This window comes from Miscanthus floridulus, chromosome 19 (assembly GCF_019320115.1).
Source record: "Miscanthus floridulus cultivar M001 chromosome 19, ASM1932011v1, whole genome shotgun sequence".
NCBI classification, from domain to species: Eukaryota; Viridiplantae; Streptophyta; class Magnoliopsida; order Poales; family Poaceae; genus Miscanthus; species Miscanthus floridulus.
The window spans coordinates 112614464-112633209 of record NC_089598.1 but is presented as its reverse complement, the minus strand read 5'-3'; the positions used below and the strand labels follow the sequence as shown (position 1 = coordinate 112633209).

General features: G+C 41.2%; 1 pseudogene; it reads right to left on the bottom strand.

Annotated features, from left to right (window-relative positions):
* Positions 1 to 10215: 10215 nt before the first annotated feature.
* On the bottom strand, positions 10216 to 12828 carry LOC136529981 (ABC transporter G family member 26-like; annotated as a pseudogene).
* Positions 12829 to 18746: the final 5918 nt, after the last annotated feature.

Sequence of the window (18746 nt, the reverse complement as noted above, 5' to 3'; positions counted from 1 at the left end):
ATTAATAATTGCAAACCGGGGAGAAAAATGCTCCAGGGCTTGCCTCTCTCGAAGGAGCTCGGGCGGTGATTGGGGCACTCTGGAAGTTCCTTAACATCCTTCTCGTCTGCTTCGATCACTTCTTGCGGCTACACCTCGAGCTGCTCCTCGGGCTCCTCGGGTACGACGACCGGGCTCTCGGTTTGCGATCCTATATGATGCAGATGCGTAAGTGCTTATGTAAAAGGTGCATCGGATGAAATGAACACAATGAATATGCTTGCATGCAATGATTCGCTTTAATGGGGAGAGTATAATACAAATCTCATACAAGGTAGTCAACATCATCCAAGAACATGTACTACAAGCACATGTCATCTACTGTATTTTCTTCTACTACTAATATGCTAAGTCAACACATCTCATTAAATGCTTCAAAGATATACTAAAGCTTCACTAATTTCTTAATCATGCATAAAGCAACATTTGATTAAACCCTAATTAATAATAGGTTTGAATAGCAACATCTATTTTTATAGCATTGAAAAATCTTAGAAAATTACCATAGCACAGTACTACCCTAAGTAGTCTACCATCAAATTTTTATGGCATTTGGATAAGTGGAATAGCCTACACAAAAATGACAAGCTTGGACCTAAATATGAGCATGAAAATACTTTGTATTATGAAAAGTGTCAAACAACAGATTTAGTATTTTTCCTAGGTTCTAAATAGTAAATAATCACTGTACAAAAATTATCACATGCATGTTTTATACAAATTTTGCTCTCTAGCAAAAATAACAAAAATCAGCCATTAAAGGCACTTGAACTACACCTCATAATTTTTCTACAGGACATGCATGGCATATATTTTTCCTAGAAAGTACATTGCACAAGAAGAGTAACAAACTTGGAATCATATTTTTCTGATCTTTCTATGATTTATTATACCTTTCTCAAGAAACAGCAATTTCAATGATTAAATAAAACTCCATAGAAAAGTGTCACCAAACTGACATGCAATATTTTTGAACCCTAGATCTAGTCATGAGGATCACAACAAAATTTATTTCACCATTTTTGGAGCAAAAATGAGTACACAAACATTTTCCAAAGTATTTCTCTTCCCAAATAATAAAAGAAAAATCGAAAACATCTTTCCTATTACTACTAGGCCGGCCCACGAGAACGACTGGCCCACGGTTGCTTTTGGCCTGAGTAACCGAGCGGAGGGAAAGGAGCGACAGCCTGGCTCGGGGCTCTGGCCCAAGGCCGACCTGGCCCAGCAAAGGGCCGAGGGGAGACGGCCACGCCACGCCGGCGTTCGAGGCGCCATGGCAGCGCGGCAGCTGCCAGCGGGTCGACGGCCGTTGCCGGCCATGACTGGGCAAGAAGGAGCGCGCACTGGGTCCACGAGAAGATGGTGAACACAAGAAGGTGACTCAAGGGGATAGAGAAGGAACGGGGAAGCCCTCTCCACGATGAGGTCAAGTGTGGTGGTGCCATGACCGACGGCGACGAAACAGCTCAAGGTGGCTTTACCTTGCTCAAACGGTGACCCTGTAGTGAGCACCGGGTGTCGGAGAGCGAGGCGGAGTGATGTGTGCGTGATTGTGGGCGACAGTGGACCACCGGTGGCCAATTTTGCCGGCGGAGCTACGGTGGCGAGGGCGGTGCGAGCAGAGCTTGGTGCGGGGCGAGGGATAGATGCAGCACGGGAGAAGAAAAATGGGGAATGCTGGGAGAAGTGGAGCTGTTGGGGCTTGAAAACGGGCAAGGCGCGTGCTCGCAGGGGCCACGGGATGCCACCCAGCCTGCGTCGTCGGCATGCGCTTGCCACGCGGCGCGGCATGCCTGACGCAGTCGGACGCGTCCGCGCACGCGGGGTGGGGGGGAGAAGACAGCGCATGGGCGTGGGCTAGGCCATGGCGAGCGAGCTGGGCCGAGGCGAAGGCGCGGGCGCGGTGAGGAGCACTGGGCCAGCTTCGGCTGATGGGCCAGAAGTGAGGCGGCGGCCCATTAAATGAGATAAACATTTTCCAATTCCATTTTCAATGAATTTTCAAATATCAGTTTTCAAGTACCATTTTGAGCAAGAAAATGACTTCTTTTGAAAATGGCCCAAAAATAAAAGTTGCTTAGAATTTAATCCTCTACAACTTTGCATTAGGGACCAACTAAAAATTTTGCATAGATTTTGAATTGCGAAGTAAAAGCTAAATAGGGAGGATTTTTTACCATTTTCAATAATAATTTCAAAAGCATATTTTGTCAAAAGTTTAAATACAAACTTTGCTCTAAAAATTGTGCTAAATAATTCTAGATGATTTATAATTATAGCCAAACATGTTTTATTAGCCTAGCAAGCATAATTAGGGCAAAAATAACTCTAAACAAGTGTATGCAACATTCATGTTTCATGAGCATGTTTCATATGTTTCAAAGCATTGTTTCAGTTATTATTTACATGATTAGGCATGTATGATTATGATGTTTGATGATGCATAATATGCATGATTTGCAGTGCCTAAATGCTTGCATAACACCGGGGTGTTACAGTTTCCATTGAACTAAGAAATATCTTTCTTTCAATGGATCGCATGCTAAGCAATAAATTGGTCTAGGGCTAAGTAGCTAAGATCAGGGGGGAGTTGCTTAATTGTAATTGGCTAAATGGAGAAGTGACCCAATTGAATGGGCTGGATTATATTGGAAATTAAGTTGATAGATGAAACACTTATGATGATTTGGGGTTTCTGAAGAAAAGACATTTGGGGAATTTGCATTAAGCAATTATAAAATTCTAGAAGAAATTCCATACGAATTTGAATGTTGTGTATTTTATACATTTTGAAGTATATGGTCCATTTTTTATGTATGACTAATTGGATCGATTTTTTGGCTAAACAATAAAGAAGCTAGACAATGAAATAGTTTTCTAAACCATGATATGTGCAAATCAGGGGAGAACATCCCTGAGTTTATAGGAATGCTGAACATTCTTAAGTGCACTTTATATATTCTAGCTCGTTGCATTTAGTGAATAATAACCCCCGTGTTAAAATATGTGCGTCAATATTTTTCATAAAACTACATCATAACATATATGAATGGGCCTCCACTTGTAGTTGGAGATACATGAATTTGAATTATTTTAAGCCTATGATAGGGGATATCTTTTAAAGTATGCTATTAAAGATCTAATATTAGCATTAGATGGAGAGAAAGCCTATGTTGAATGCCAAATATTATTTTCATAGAAGAAAAATGGTCTTAAAAGTAAAATATTCCTTAAAGCTTGAAGCAGGAATAGTATCATGCACTAAATCAAACAATAGCTTGACTAATGCTCTTGTGAAGTATGAAGCGAAGCATATGCAAAATATTTTTGAAAATGAGAGGAGTAACTTGAAGTTATAAACCAGAAGTTGTGTTTACTAGTAGTAAACTAAATGGTGTATACTATCAAGCTAAAATCTATGAGGACACATGTGGATTCTAGTTTAGTGTATACTTGTTGAATAGAAATAAAATAAAAATCCTTCATTCTCATGAAGAGAATACCTCATGAAGAAGGTTAAGCACCTTATGAAGAGGATCGTCACAAAGATGAAATCCAACACACTAAGCACACGTAATATTAGTGTTGGGTATGCAGAACAACAAATCATCGCTTGTTTGGAAAATTACAAAGAGACAGAATAATCTCACATTGTGAGAATATTGGGAGAAAATAATAATTGTCGACAACTCTACCTCTATGATTGCAAATGTTTCTCTTATGAGAACTTAGATCCGAAAAACAAAGTCTATGGTAAAGTTGCCTGTAGCGATCATATCGGGTCAATGAAGAAAGCAATTGAGGTTGAATCTCCTTCTAAGAAGAAATAAACGTTCTGCTATATCTTTGGCAAAAGAAATGAATGAATATGAAATATGCAGTTAATAAGTGGATTATGAAGATCCATATAGTTCCTAAAGAATATAAACCGTAACATATGAAAATTAAATCTCATACAAAGTATTAAAAAGTCTAAGGTATAATATATTTCTGAATGAATATTGAAGTCTCAAGAAGAGCATGTTCTAGAAGGAATAGTCATCGAATGACTTTATAGTGAATAACACTATCTCATTGTGTATATCACATACTCTCTCATGTAGTAGAGAATATATCTCATAAAAGAGAAATATTATTAACTAAGAATGAGAATATCCTTGAAGGATTTAATCCATAAAGGATTTACCAGTCGATTATTGAAAAGCATCATTAATCCCTAAAGGGAATGTAGACCCGAGAAAAAAAAATGAGGAATCCTAAATACCATGAAGGTGTCATACAAACACTCAGAAAGTGCATATTGTAAAGCTAGCAATGAAGTTTTGATATCCTCTAAATACCATAGAAGGTATGAGGATAATGGTGATTTTAGCAATTGAATTACCCCCTAAATATGTAATGCAAGACTGGATTTATCATTTAGTGGTACAATCAAAATTCCAAAGGTTTATAGAAAATATAATTTGGAATCCACTAATGAAGAATTAGAGAAGTATTCAAACTCTAGTATAAGATTTGATGCACTGTCACACCCAATTTTAAGTATAAAATGGGATGCAAAATGTTATGTGCGCCTAGAGATCAGTCACACACATAAGCCGACAAATTATAAATAGTATCATCACAAGTGTTTATTATATCATGAATAAGACAGTGTCTTCATATAAATGTAGCGGTAGTATAAAGAAAAGATCTCTCGCGGAGGCTCCATATCACAGGGACGTCAACTAGTTGACCACAAGTCTAGTAATTCTCATGGAAATCGTCATTACCATAGCCATCTGTTACCCATCCGAGATTTTTATCCAAATAATGAAAATAAACAAGCATAAGTACATGTCGTACTCAACAAGTGTAACATGGGGTTCATGAGGCTCAAAAGGCTTGATACAGGTTTAACAGCGTGCAGCTTTTAGTTATCAAAATTTTAGCATAAGAGTAGCAACAAGTTGTTTCAATTCCTAAAGTAAAACACATGATCAATGCAAACATGAGTAATGAATAGCATAAACAGATAATTCTTAGTGGTCATCTATTCCATAAGGGTTCTAAGGCCACTCATGACCGTGAGCATGCCTTCTATACTAGTTTTACACTCTACAGAGGTTGTACACTTTCACTGTGAGTCGTGATACCCATATGCCTAGGTTTATAACTCCCAAAACACTTCCAAGGTGAGCAGGCAGGGGTCACTATGAAGCCTTTCAAAGGTTCGTCTAACAAGTTAGGGCCGCTAGGTTTCTATGACCTACGAATATAGGGCTCTCCTTCCAATAGGCACAATGATGCGCAGCCTATACACTGGTGGACTGAGGCCGCACTATATCCAACCCGGAACACACCTCTCTTGCGCCATAAAGGTAACCTCTAACAAGCTAGAAAAGGTCCTCATATTGAGCTAAATCCAGAGCTATTTAGCCCTCACAGCTATACTGTAAGTCCCGGATGATCACTTACAGATAAGTCCTTAGGAAGAGGAATCTAATGCATTTAAAAAGTAGCTAAACACTCTAGGCTCCTGTTTTCAAGTTGCTAAAAAGTTATGTTTTAATGTTTATTGCATATACCATTAGTCAAGTTACAAGATCATGGTTTAATTGAGCACTAGCAAAGCTATCCAATGCATATCCCGTAGGTGACAAGGGAAAAGTTTAATTCTAGGGAATCCCTATCAAGACGACACATGCAACATGAATTTAATGTATTAAAGTAAATAGGAAACAAGGATGATCCCATGCTATACTTGCCTTGAACAAAGTACTCCTGTTGATCCGACTCATCAAAGTAATACTCTTGGTCCCCCATGAATTGCTCATCGTCTATACTCGAGAATCACAGCAACATACAAGCATCTAGGAGCAATCATGCATAGCAAACAAAAGTTATAGATTAGAACAGTACACCAAACATCATAAAATCAAGATGAAAAGTTTGTAAAATGAATCTACGTCTCACTATGAACACACAGACGCGAAGATCACAAAAATTGAAGCTAAAACAAAGAAGTTATGAATTAAACAAGATCTTCTTTAATAAAATAATAGATTAAATCTAACCTCAAATTTTAAAAGTTGAAAACATGCTTAACAGTAGTATGAACATGTAGATTACTTAATTGTGAACCTAACACAAGTTGAATGGATCAAATCGGAGTTAAAACATAGATTTTATGGCTAAAACAAGATTAGTGGCAAAACTGTAAATAGGTGAAACGTATTTTAGATCTAATCGGAACAAAGTACGCTTTCAAAAGAAGAAAATGAAATCTGGAAAGATGCTATGGACTGCGGGTTAAGATCTAATTAATTGTAAGGGGGTTTTCATAAAAATGACAACGAAGGGGTATCCTTGATCTTGGACCGCTGGATTAGATTTGGGCGGCCAGGATTGAAGCGGGCGGGGAGGAGACGACGGTGGCTAGCCGGAACAGGACAGACGTGGTGACACCATGGCCGGAGCAATGAAAAGCTCACCGGCGATGTTGGTTTAGAGCCTATAATGCACGGATTTCCAAATGGAGAGATCTAGGAGAGAGAGCAGAGGATGGGGAACTCACCGAAACCGAAAGAAACGAGCGGAGAAGCGACGACAGCGCGCAGCAGCAGCTTGAATCCAATGGCGGCGACGGTGCTAGGGCTAGGTGGCTACGAGCTTGAGCAGGGACGGTGCTTGCTCAAGGGTTTGGATAGGGAGGCGGCGTAGGCCCGGGTGGTATTTATGAGGGGGTGACTTGAGAGGCACGCCATGAGGCTCATAGCAGAGGCAGATTTGAACGGCGTCAGCGGCGGTCTTCGACTCGAACACGAGAGGGAGGATGAAGGAGACCCTGATAAGGCGGGCCCACCTATCAGCGAGAGAAAGGGGAAGAGAGGCACGGTGACTGGCTAGGCTGACTGTAAAACTGGGCCAGCACTGTTGCTTGGCCGACGCGAGGAATAGGAGGCCGCACGAGCACAGGCCCGAGCAGGGAGAAAGACGGACGTAGAAAGGCGGGAACTGCGCGAGAAGGCACGCCGAGGGAGATGGGCTGGCACAGAGAAGCCGGCCAGTAGGCCGAATTTGAGGAAGGGAGGGAAAAATCCTTTTTCATTTTTCTAAACTAATTTTCAACCAAGTTTTGAATGCAAATTCAAATCATTTTATAATTTGATTTCAAGCCACACAATACAAAAGTAATATGGAGCAGCATGAATGCATATACATGTATGTAGACCTATATTTGATTTTCATTTGATAAAAAAATATTATTTTCCTAAATTCAAATGCTCATAAAAAGGCATAATTAAATCATTTTCTCCTATTTAAAATTATTACAAATTTTAGGGTGTTACATGCACTATCTAGAAGATATTGAATATTGTAACTTATTTACTCCCATAATCCTATGAAAGGATTTATTATCCTGAAGGATAAATTTTATTTGTTTTGCATGACTAATAAGTGGTTATTTATGCATGAAGCATATTGCTCTTATTCATTGAAGAATGGTAAGCCAACATTTTGAAAAATATAGTATTATGGTACTGCATACCATTATTAAGCACACATTTATGAAAAGTGTAGACTGAATAATGAAATTCAAAGGATGGCTTTATGAGGCGGAGCAATTTGAGTAAATCTACCTTGAAGGTAATTAAAACCACTAGAATTACAAAGATCAAGTAGATCATATTTGCTAAAACATTGAAGTTTATGCATAGATCATGGAGATAAATATATATTCATGAAGAATAGAATATTCTGAAGAATACCTAACCAAGAAGGTTAAATGTTGTACTCTTTTTTCCTATGTGAGTTTTTACTTGAAGGTTTCTCACGTAAGGTTTTTAATGAGATAACATGTGCAATGCAATTAACGAATGTGATGTACTCTTTTTTCCTAGAACCGTTTTTCCCACTGAGTTTTCGGATAAAGTTTTTAATGAGGCATGTGCATATCATGGTAATCGCCCAAGGAGGAGTGTTGTAAAACAGACGGACTATATCTTAGAATGAAAAGAGAAGGAGGAATCATAATTCTAGTTTGTTTGTATATGGGCTCTTACCAAATTCTTGGGCCTTGGCAAGACTATATATATGTGGGAGCTCTATGTTGTAATTACCAATATTCAAAGCAATAAAGAATAGTCTCCTTATCTTGTGTCTATCTGTTCTTCTACTTTCATCTACTATACTGATCATGAGAGATGGAGAGAGGAAGGTCCTAACCGCTAGCAACATATTTTATAATAGTTTCTATTTCCATGGCACCTCGCTACTACATAAATCTTTTTGCAGGCGACCAAAAAGGATTTTAGGAGGCGGGCACCATGTCTACTTGAATGAAAGGTCTACGTTAATTAGGAGTAATCGAGGCGGTTGGTATGCCCACCTAGGATCAATTTAAAAAACAAAAAAAGCCAGAGAGCCCATCGATGAGGCCTGCTATGCCCATCGATGCGCGGTTGCTACTGCTTGCTGGATTGGTCATCGAGGCCGCCCTCCACTACTGGATCCGCTCTTGGGTACACCATCCACAGGATCTACGCGTCGGGGTAGCCCTCCACCACCTGATCCACTCGTCGAGGCCACTCTCCACCAGATCTACGCGTCGGGGCCACCCTGCACCACCGGATCCGCTCCTTGGGGCCGTCCTCCACCGGACCATGCGTGAACGCCACCGTCGGCCCGTGAGTTGGCACCCCTCACGCCACTGTCGAGACCGGATCTGACCGGGGAAGGAGGTCGTGTCCTATGTTGCCGCCTAGGTAGTTGGTGGCGTGGCGAGCCTCGCGCTGCCGTCATGGTGGAGGTTGCTGCTAGGAGGGCCCCCAGCGCGCGCAACTATTGGCAGAAGAGCCCGCACGCGCGCCCCTTGCGTGCGCCCATACACCCGCCATCGGTGCCACCCCCGCCACGCAGCCCCCACACCAAAGAGAGAAGTGAGAGAGAGTCGATTCAGACTTGAGAGAGAGAGATCCGAGGAGCATCCAAACCCTAACTTCTTGTATATATACGTGGGCACAGATAATGGGCCTCTTTGGCCTGTTTAGATCTCGAGCCTTTTTTCTGAGACGGGCCTCTTAAGAGGTTCGCCACTGTAAATGGCCTCTTTCATTTTCGGAGATGGACCTCTTAAGTGCCCTGCCACCGTAAATACATTTTAGGAGGCGGGCAATATCCGACCACCTATGTAAATAAAACGTTCGTCTCTGTAAATCCATTTTGCGAGACGGGCAATTGTGACCGCCTCTGAAAATTCTTAGGTATTTTAGGAGACTTGGTTAAATTTTGTGACTCCTGCATTAATGTTTGGGTAGTATGTAACAACCCTAAAATTCTAGAACCCAAAAATCCTAACTTTCAAAAACTTTTCTAAAAAGACCCTTGCTTGGTGAATGATACATGCTAGGATGCTATCCTAGTTGCACAAGTAGATCCTAAACTAGATGGTTGAGCATTTGCACTAATTCAAACTCATGAGTTGCATCTTTGGATCTTCATGACGTGCTAATAAAATCTTTATTAACCTTTTAATTAAATACTCTTGTTGTGTGTGCCCTGGCTTGACCAATCCCTAGTGTTGACCTAGGTGGACTCCACTAAGGTGGTATACATGTATGGAATACATGTATACATGGATAGGTGTTAGGAAGTGGAAAATAGAATTAGAAATAGAAATAGAAAGACCAATGCTGTGACCAAAATAGGTCCAAACCCGATTTGGAAGTTAAATCGATCATAGAAAAGTCGGAGCCAATTTTCACGGGCCCCGAGGGGCTAAAAACAGGGTGAGCCGGCTTAGCCAACTCTGGATGGGCAATAATCTTCTGAAATTCATAATTATTTCATTCGGACTCCAAATGAGGCGATCCATTTTTTTTCAATCAACTCAACGAGAGGAACCCAATGGTTTGAGCATTTGACAAAGTTAGGAAAATCGACTTAGCCAACTTGGGGTGGGACAGCCCTCGAAAAGCCTTTTTCTTCGTCCGGGCTCCAAATGCGATTATCAAGTATGCTTTCTGACCATCTTGGGGATAGAGCCATGATTGCGGTGTCCATTATGCACCTTGGATAATTTTAGACGTCAACGCATACCAAATTAATTAAGAATGAAATGTGTCTTTTAGACGTCAACGCATACCAAATTAATTAAGAATGAAATGTGTCGCTGCATAGGTAAGTGGGTGATCACAAGAGCGTGAGGCTGATCCGCTTGAGGAGGCAGAAGTAGGCGAGGAGTCGGTAGGCGAGCGCCATGGCGAGCAGGATCCAGACCACGTGCATGCCGCCGTCGAGGTCCACGGTGCCGAACGACGGCGACGACTGCAGGCGCTGGCAGCCGCCTCGGCTGGCGCAGTTGCACGTGAGGTGGCCGTGGTACTGCGCTTTGAGCAGCAGGTTGAAGCCGTAGTGCATGGAGACGTACTTGAGCCAGCGGATGAACTTTGGGATGTGCTGGACGTAGTAGCCGCCGGTGAGGAGGAAGAGCATGAGCACGAGCGACGCCATGACCCCGGCCCTCTTGCCGCTGAGGATGGCGGCGCCCAGCATCTCCCCGGTGCCCTGGCTAGTGAACACGATGAGCAGCGTGGCGAGGAGTGTGTGGAAGAAGCACGGCACGGTGCGGCGGAGGCCCGCCATGAAGTAGAGGATGGCCATGAAGAGCACCGGGTACACGATGTGCGGCACGGCGTCGCACAGCGTGCTGCTGGCGTAGTAGGCGCTCAACCGGTACATGTCCGCCTTGCGCTCCTTCACCAGGTACAGCTTCTCGACGGGGAACACGTAGACGGAGCCGAACACCGACGACGACGTCCAGAAGGTGCAGATGTAGAAGATGAGCCCCACCTGGTCCGCAGCTGGGCCTCGGTCCCGGTCTGGGACTTCCACCAGAGGAGGCCTAGCAGGAGCGCCACGCCGACGGCCTGGGCGAGCCGCATCTTGTCCAGGTAGTCGGAGGCACGCTCCCGGAACGTGCGCCGGGACTGCACGGCGAACTGCTGGAGCCAGCCGATGCTCCGGCGGTGGTCCTTACGCGCCCGCACCGCCAGCCGCAGCTGCTCCGTGGGCGCCCTTCTCCCCGCGGGAGGCTCACCACCGGCCCGGTACTTGAGCTGCAGGCATGGCTTCGAATATCGGCCAAAATCTTCTAATATTTCCGATATATCCTCTTTATCCATAGGTGCTGATAAGGAAATATCTATTTTTCTTTATAAATTTTATTTAAATTCAAATTAAATTTTATTTGAATTTAGTCCGATATTTCCTCTTTATACCCCCGATAAATTTTAATTTTCGAAAATAAAAACCTTGGCTGCAGGTGCCTGATGACCTGAGTCCTGAACTCCTGCGGGTCCGGCGAGCCGCGCAGTGCCTCGGGGACGCTGATGTCGTCGAGGGTGCCGGTGGCGAGGTCCAGCACGAACTCGGCCGGGTTCATGGGGATCTCCGGAACGAAGCCCAGCGAGGAGAAGTGGTGCATGCAGTCCCGGGCCTTGCCGTGGTAGATGCCGCGCCCGTCGGAGATGAGCAGCAGCTTGTCAAACATGTGGAACATCCGGCTCGACGGCTGGTGGATCGTCGTCATGATCGTTCTCCGCTTCAGCAACGTAACCATCCAGGATCGAATTCATTAACAACATGATTGTCGTCGTCGTCGGTGACTCGGTGCCGTTGCTGCGTGCAAATGTATGTGTCGTGCTGCTATGTAGGACCTTGGCGAGGCGCTGCAGGATGAGGATGAGCTTGCTCGCTGACGTGGAGTCGAGGCCGGAGGTGGGCTCGTCAAGGAGGAGCAGCGACGGGTCAACGAGGATCTCGTTCCCGATGCTGGTCCTCTTCCTCTCGCCTCCTGACCCCCCCCCCCCCCCCCCCCCCCCGACTTTGGTGTGCCGGCACCTGACCATGGAATCAAATGAGGATCGATCGCAACTCATTCGATCGCCATGCATACATGCGAAAACTAAACTCCCCATGGAAATTCAAATTTCACCTCTCTAGATTCAGCTCGGTGATGATGGCGTCGACCCTGTCACGCTTCTGCTGCTTGGACATGCAAGCAGTGAGCCTCAAGAAGGCGGCGAACACCAGGGTCTCCTCCACCGTCAGCTGTGGGAAGAGGATGTCGTCCTGAGTCACAAATCCAATCCTGCAGCGCACAGATTAATGAACAACACAATCAAAGAAATGAGCGCCAAGGATTTACCTTCACAGCAAATGCTTGGCAATATTTGTGTCACTATCCATTATTGAGTGAAAATTCTTGTTTGTTATTACAGTTTTACCTCCTTTTCAGGCAGGGGCTGTAGGGAGTGTCGTTGTAGGTTATCTGGCCCTTGATGCCACCACCGAGCCTGCCACCCAGGATCTTGAGCAAGGTAGTCTTGCCACTGCCAGATTGGCCCATCAGCGCTAGGATCTCACCAGGGTCCACACTCCCTGCAATGCCCTTGAGGATGTGCTTGCAGCTGCTGCCCTGATCCACCCTGATCTGGGATGCAAACGCCACTCTCGCAGCTGTGAGGGGGTTCTTCAAAGTCATCTTCACCCTGTACTCCACATTCTCAAACTGCGAATTGCCAGGGGGTTGGGGGTTCAGCAAGCCTAAAACAGGAGTGAGATATAGTAGATACAAAAGCATAATACCTTGAGGAATATTGGAAGAGGGCCATCTTTTGTTGGCCACAGATGATCCTCCTCCACCTCGGCTTCGGCATCGGCTTCATTGCCTTGCCATGAAGGAGGAAGATGTTGGCGCTTCACAGTGGACATTTCCATCCTCTGCTCATCGCTGATCTCCATGTTAAGGCCAGAGCGAGAAAGTTGTTTCAAGAGGAAGCCAAGCATATGACATCCCTCTTCTTTTTATGAAGTAGTAGGAAATGAGAGGTGCGAGCTTAGGTAATGAAAAGTAATTTAATATCCATAAGGTCTGTTATATATATTTTTAAATTACCCACTTATACAATCGTGAAGCTACAAGTAAGCATAATACAATGTTGCACCATATAGACCAAGTGAACATGTACATATTAGGATAAATACTTAAATTTAATAGCATATGAAACATGAAAAATGTTCAGTTAACAAACCACATAGAAGTAACAATGAAAATTCGCTTTAATTTATATTAATACCCCATGAAAATAAATTTCATTAATTATTATTACAAATACATTTATACATTTTGACTAAAATATTATATCATATCACTATTGTTAATTTACTTTTGAGCACTCTATGTTATATAAAGCAATACTACTAGCTATAATCATGTGTATAGCAAATTCAAGATGTGTAGTGCATGGGTGCAAGTTGAGTTTCAACTTAACATATAGAAAATACTATACTACTATGACCCAAACTCTTTTATAATAAATAAAAATTTAAAATTTTGAATAAATGATAATAAAACTAGAGTTCCAACATATATTAGATTGTTAAAAGCTGAAAACTAAACTATAAATTTGTTAAGTCACAGAATGGGATGCAACAAGAGCTTATATATATTAAGCTTAGGTTTCAACTAAATACATATCATGTTAAAAAAAAGAGAAATTCTATAAATTCTATCTAAAGGTGACCAATGGAGACTCCATATTGATCCTGACAAGACTCGATAAAAAAAAGATGAATCCTAAAAATTCTCACAAAAAGATGTTTCTGACCAACAATTAGGTAAAATCTAAATACCAATGATATAGTAATAGGTACCGGACACTCTAAAAAAGATAAACCCTAGAAATTCTCACATTAATAACAAATATCAGTCTTTAATTTGATAGACTCTAATCATCATCACTGACAATAGTCATTGGCTCTATTCTAATTTATAAAAAAAATCACCCACCTCTGCCACTATGCGAACACGTTTTAGGTGACGGATGACTTGAAAGTCAGCTAGGCTAACTTTGGCCCACCTCTAATCCATTTGTGGTCCGAGCGCTCTGGCTCTTTGTGATGTGTGACCGATCTTTGTGTCAACAGATTGATACCGGCTTCATTCAATCCATCCAACAAATTCTGCATGTTCATTCAATGGGCACTCTATTGGACAGTACGAGTATTCTATGTATGAGCCATATTGTTGAGATATATTGGTAATAGAACAGGAAAGACCCTCGGTCATCATTCACCACAAATTAGTTAGAGCCGCTTCTTCAGCTTCACCAAGTAATGGCCGTCCCCGCCGTGTTGTTCCTTCTCCTTGCATTGTAGGAGGAAAAGATCCACAGAGTATCTGAGATCTGAGAGCTAGTGAGGGAAACATTAACCAGAGAAGGAAACGTAGGTGGGAAAGCTGGGTTTATGATTTTCTTTTTTTCGTCACCTTGATCCCACAGCGAATTGATGTAGCATGTAGTGTCTTATTTTATGAGTTACGATTTCGGCGTGCTGAAACTTGGCTGAATTGGCTGAAAAAACACTGTTCTGGCTGAATTGTTGTGAGAGAAAAATACTGTTCCGACTGAAAAAACAAGTTGAATAGTGCGGATTATAAGGTAAGCCGAATGGGGCCAGTCAGTTAAGAGTACTATTTTACTAGTTCAATAGTATGCTACATACTTCGCTCAACACACACCTTATCCTACTATTGCTCACGAGAAACAGTAGCTCGACGAGATAAACATAAGAAATTCCCACAGAAAATAGAACTGCTTAGCCATCATTTTGGTAGATTAAAATTTTGATTAACAATAATAACCTTGGGATCTATTTTATTTAATAAGAAACTAGTCAAAGCAACATGTAATCAATCCAGCAGACTCTAATAATCATTAAAAATAATAGTCACTAGTTCTATTTTGTTTTGTAAGAAATTACCCATCTTTGACATTGTGATGAGAATTAGTCCGAAGTAACCTTGAGAATTTTATCTAAATTACCCCTATCTAAATTACCCACCGTAACTATTATGAAAGGTAATCTAAATTAACCTACTAAATCTTCAAATAAATATGCACATCTGTCATTATGGAATTTAATCTAAAGCAATTCTTAAATTACCTATATGTTTGTCATTATTAAAACAATGTAAAAATGGCCCGACATCCAAATTACGAAGAACCAAATTAAGAAAAAATACCATAAACAACTGTAATATTATTCTGAAATAATACCAACTTCTAACACTAATAACATATTACAAAAAAAATCGATCATACACTTTAATCAGGACGTCTATGTATCATTTTGATGCATCTGAGTTGGCCCATAAAACCCGTAAATCCATCATAATATTTTCTCCAAGATATAAACCTGCATTAGCTGTGCTGCACCATTATTGTTTCATTGGTGGCATTGTATGCACTAGTCTATCAACTCGTGCTCTCGCATAGACTAGAATTTTAGGAGATATAATTATTAGTTATTTTTTCTCTCTAATACAATGAAACGTAGCTCTCCTGCACTTTCAAAAAAAATTATTAGTTATTGTTTAACACATATGACAGATAAAAGTTTACTTATATTAAATTGTATGTTTTCTCTTTATTTATTTTAACATAATAGATACTCATAGTCCGTATCCAGTTATCATAAACTTATTAATATTCTTTTGCAAGGGGCTGATCAATAAATTTTTTCATTCATATTCATACTTTTCTTTACATGGCACTAGGGATGAAAACGGTCGGAATATATCCCATACCGTCTCGCATCGTTTTCTACATTTGACCCGCTCGAATTCGTATTTTCGAACAAATTCGAATTTGGTACGAAATATGGAATACCAAATTTGAAAATGGAACGGAAATGGTTTAAGTGTTTTCCGACCATTTTCTACTTTTTCACTTTTTATTTAGAATATCCCGTTTTTTGAAATTCGGTTTATACCGTTTTTGGCCCACTAGAAGTCCACCCTTAGAAAAATGTATCTTTTTCATACGATCTCGGATGAAGATGACTTTTATATAACAATTATAGCTCTTGACGAGATCTACAACTTTCTAGTTTTTAGTTTGTTTCATTTGAAGTCATTATGATATTCAAAAAATTAAACAAAGTTTCAACATTGTATTAATCGCGTGCAAGCGCTTGTTGCCTTAAAAATTATATCTTTCTTATATGGTGTCAAATGGAGATACTTTTTATTTGAGAGCTATAGCACTTTTTAATTATTATGCACTTGGTCATGCGCTTGTTAATTGTTATGGGGTTGGTCCAACAGGTTAATATTCCATATTGATTTTTCGTATACCCACCGTGTCGGTGCGAAAAGTGACCAATAAATAAATATTTATCGTTTTACCATACGTTGTGATCGGATGTAGCCTAGCACACAATGACATAGGGTTTATACTAGTTCAGGCAACGTGCCCTACACCCAGTTTCAGTCGGTCGGTGACTTTATTCCTGAGCCTAGGTGCTCGAAGTTTGATGTGGGGTTACAAACGAGTGGGAATAAGATGGGGGTATTAGAGGTCCGGTCGGACTCTGGACTGAAGGGCCAAGAGTGACAGGAGCTCCTACATGCGCTAAGTATTGGAATGTATGTTCTGTATAGCTTTAGAGTTCTAGAGCCGTGGAGCTGTTCGAGTGCTCAGAATGTCTAAAACTGGCAGAGAGAGAGAGTCGGAATGACCGTCTTTTGTTGGGAGAGAGTGCATCCCATTTTATAGGTGAAGGGGATGGTCTTACAAGTTTAGAGAGAGAGAGAGAGAGTGTTCCCTAATCTTGTTGTCCACGCCATCGGGTACAAGATAGTTTGTCGGCGCCCACAATACTGTTGACGCCTAAATGCATGTGGCAGGCTCCATCGTGTTCTTCTGGTATGGCAAATGTCGGCACCTACCATACTATAGGATAAAAGTCGGCTCCTACAATACTATTTGTGTTCTGACATGTCTAGAAGGTTGTAGAGTACCCTCATGGTCTGATAGTACTGTCCTACAGGTGTGCAGGGTACGGTCCTCAGTATTGCGGTTGACTTGAGCGCCTTACCTTATCTGCTCCACCTAATTTCTTGGGTCCTCACTGAGCGGGCGTCCCCGGTCGGTCGTTCCCAGTTGGCTCCAACAGCGCCGGTCGGAGAAGAGCCGTAGGCAGAGGTTCGGTGTATTCCCGATCGGAGAAGCGGGTCGGAGCCGGAAGCGAGCGTCGTCCCCTCCTTGGCCAGGCCTTCCGGTCAGAGACTAGATCGCTCTTCTGGTATGCCATTAGGTATCTGAGCCGGCCCAGGAGTTGCGCGTCATTTGTAATGTCGTCTGCTGGGCCGAGCTTTTACTGAGAAGCGGGCCCATTAGGAACCCCGGGTTTATGAACCCGACACACCGTATTTCACATAATTCCACTAGAATTAGTTTGTTTTTGAAATTCACAATATTTCATAAGTTTGTGTTCATTTTCGTATCCGGCTTTACCACTCTCGCTTTTGTTTTCGTATTAAAACATAGAAGTAGAAAACGGTTGAGGGTTTTCCGACCATTTTCATCCCTACATGGCACCTTTGTATATTTTAGATATGTAATTACTCCATGTGTCCTGTAATATAGTGCATTCTAGGAATTTTAAGACATATTAAGAGAGAACATAAAAGACGCATGTACCCTCATTTTATTTTCTAATCAAACGCTATCATCAACATGATTAATAGTGATTGGTTGATAAATAGAAAATATTTAATGCAAAACTGGTTTTTGTCCTCTAGAATACATTATATTTGACGATAAATTTTGAATGCTAGAATGCACTATATTATAGGATGGAGGGAGTAGTTTGAAACCTTACCATTAACTATGGTGGTTATTCTTGCATCATATATCTCACGAAGTCATGAATCTGAATTTTGATTCTAATTTTTTTTATTGGTTACTACATATTCTTTTTATTATCAAGTTAAGTTAAAACTCTTGTGGTTATTGTATCTTTTATTAACTCTCATTTTAGCACTTTTTAGAATAAAAATTCTAGGTCATAGAATGGGTTCTTAAATACTACATTACCATAAGCAATCATTTGAAACCAGCACCATGTTGCTTAACATAATTGATAGAGCATGACATGAGATCTCAAATCAGGGTCACAATGCTAACCTCAATAGAATTTTAATACTTAAGCCTTATAATAATCAATTTTTTACTTTAAAGCTATCTTAATGGGTCAGAAAAATAGTCACCAGTGCTCTCTCATACTTCTTAAGATGATTGAATTTAACTATCGAGGATCTATATGTGCAGTTATAGTTATATTATAAATATATACGTGTCAAATATTTTAGTTAAAATATATAAATATTTCTAATGTAACAACCTATAAATTATATGTCAAAGTTACTAATGAGGTTTTAAACAATTTGTTAGTATGATTAGTATATGAGTTGTTAAGAAAATATTTTTATGTGACGAAACATAACATATTGCTCATGTATGCTGGCATGACATGTATGCTTACTTTAATAAAATTTTAATATATTGTGGGGGTCTGCCACTTCAATTCGGCTAATCCGGGTGTCATCCACTTGACCGACCTGCATTAGTCCAAACTGACACTAAGGATCCCTAGGAGAGTGCCATCCGCACCTCCTCTTCTACGATCTTTAGCAGAGGTATATCTCATGTGCCAATCATCAAGCAATTCGCATAACACAGTCATCATACATTGAGAAATAATTATCAACTTACATCATTGACCATAAAAATATAAGTGAAAGATAAACTTAAATATAACTAGATAATTCATTAATTTGCCCATGTTCTAGATAAGTTTGCTCTTAGTTGCTT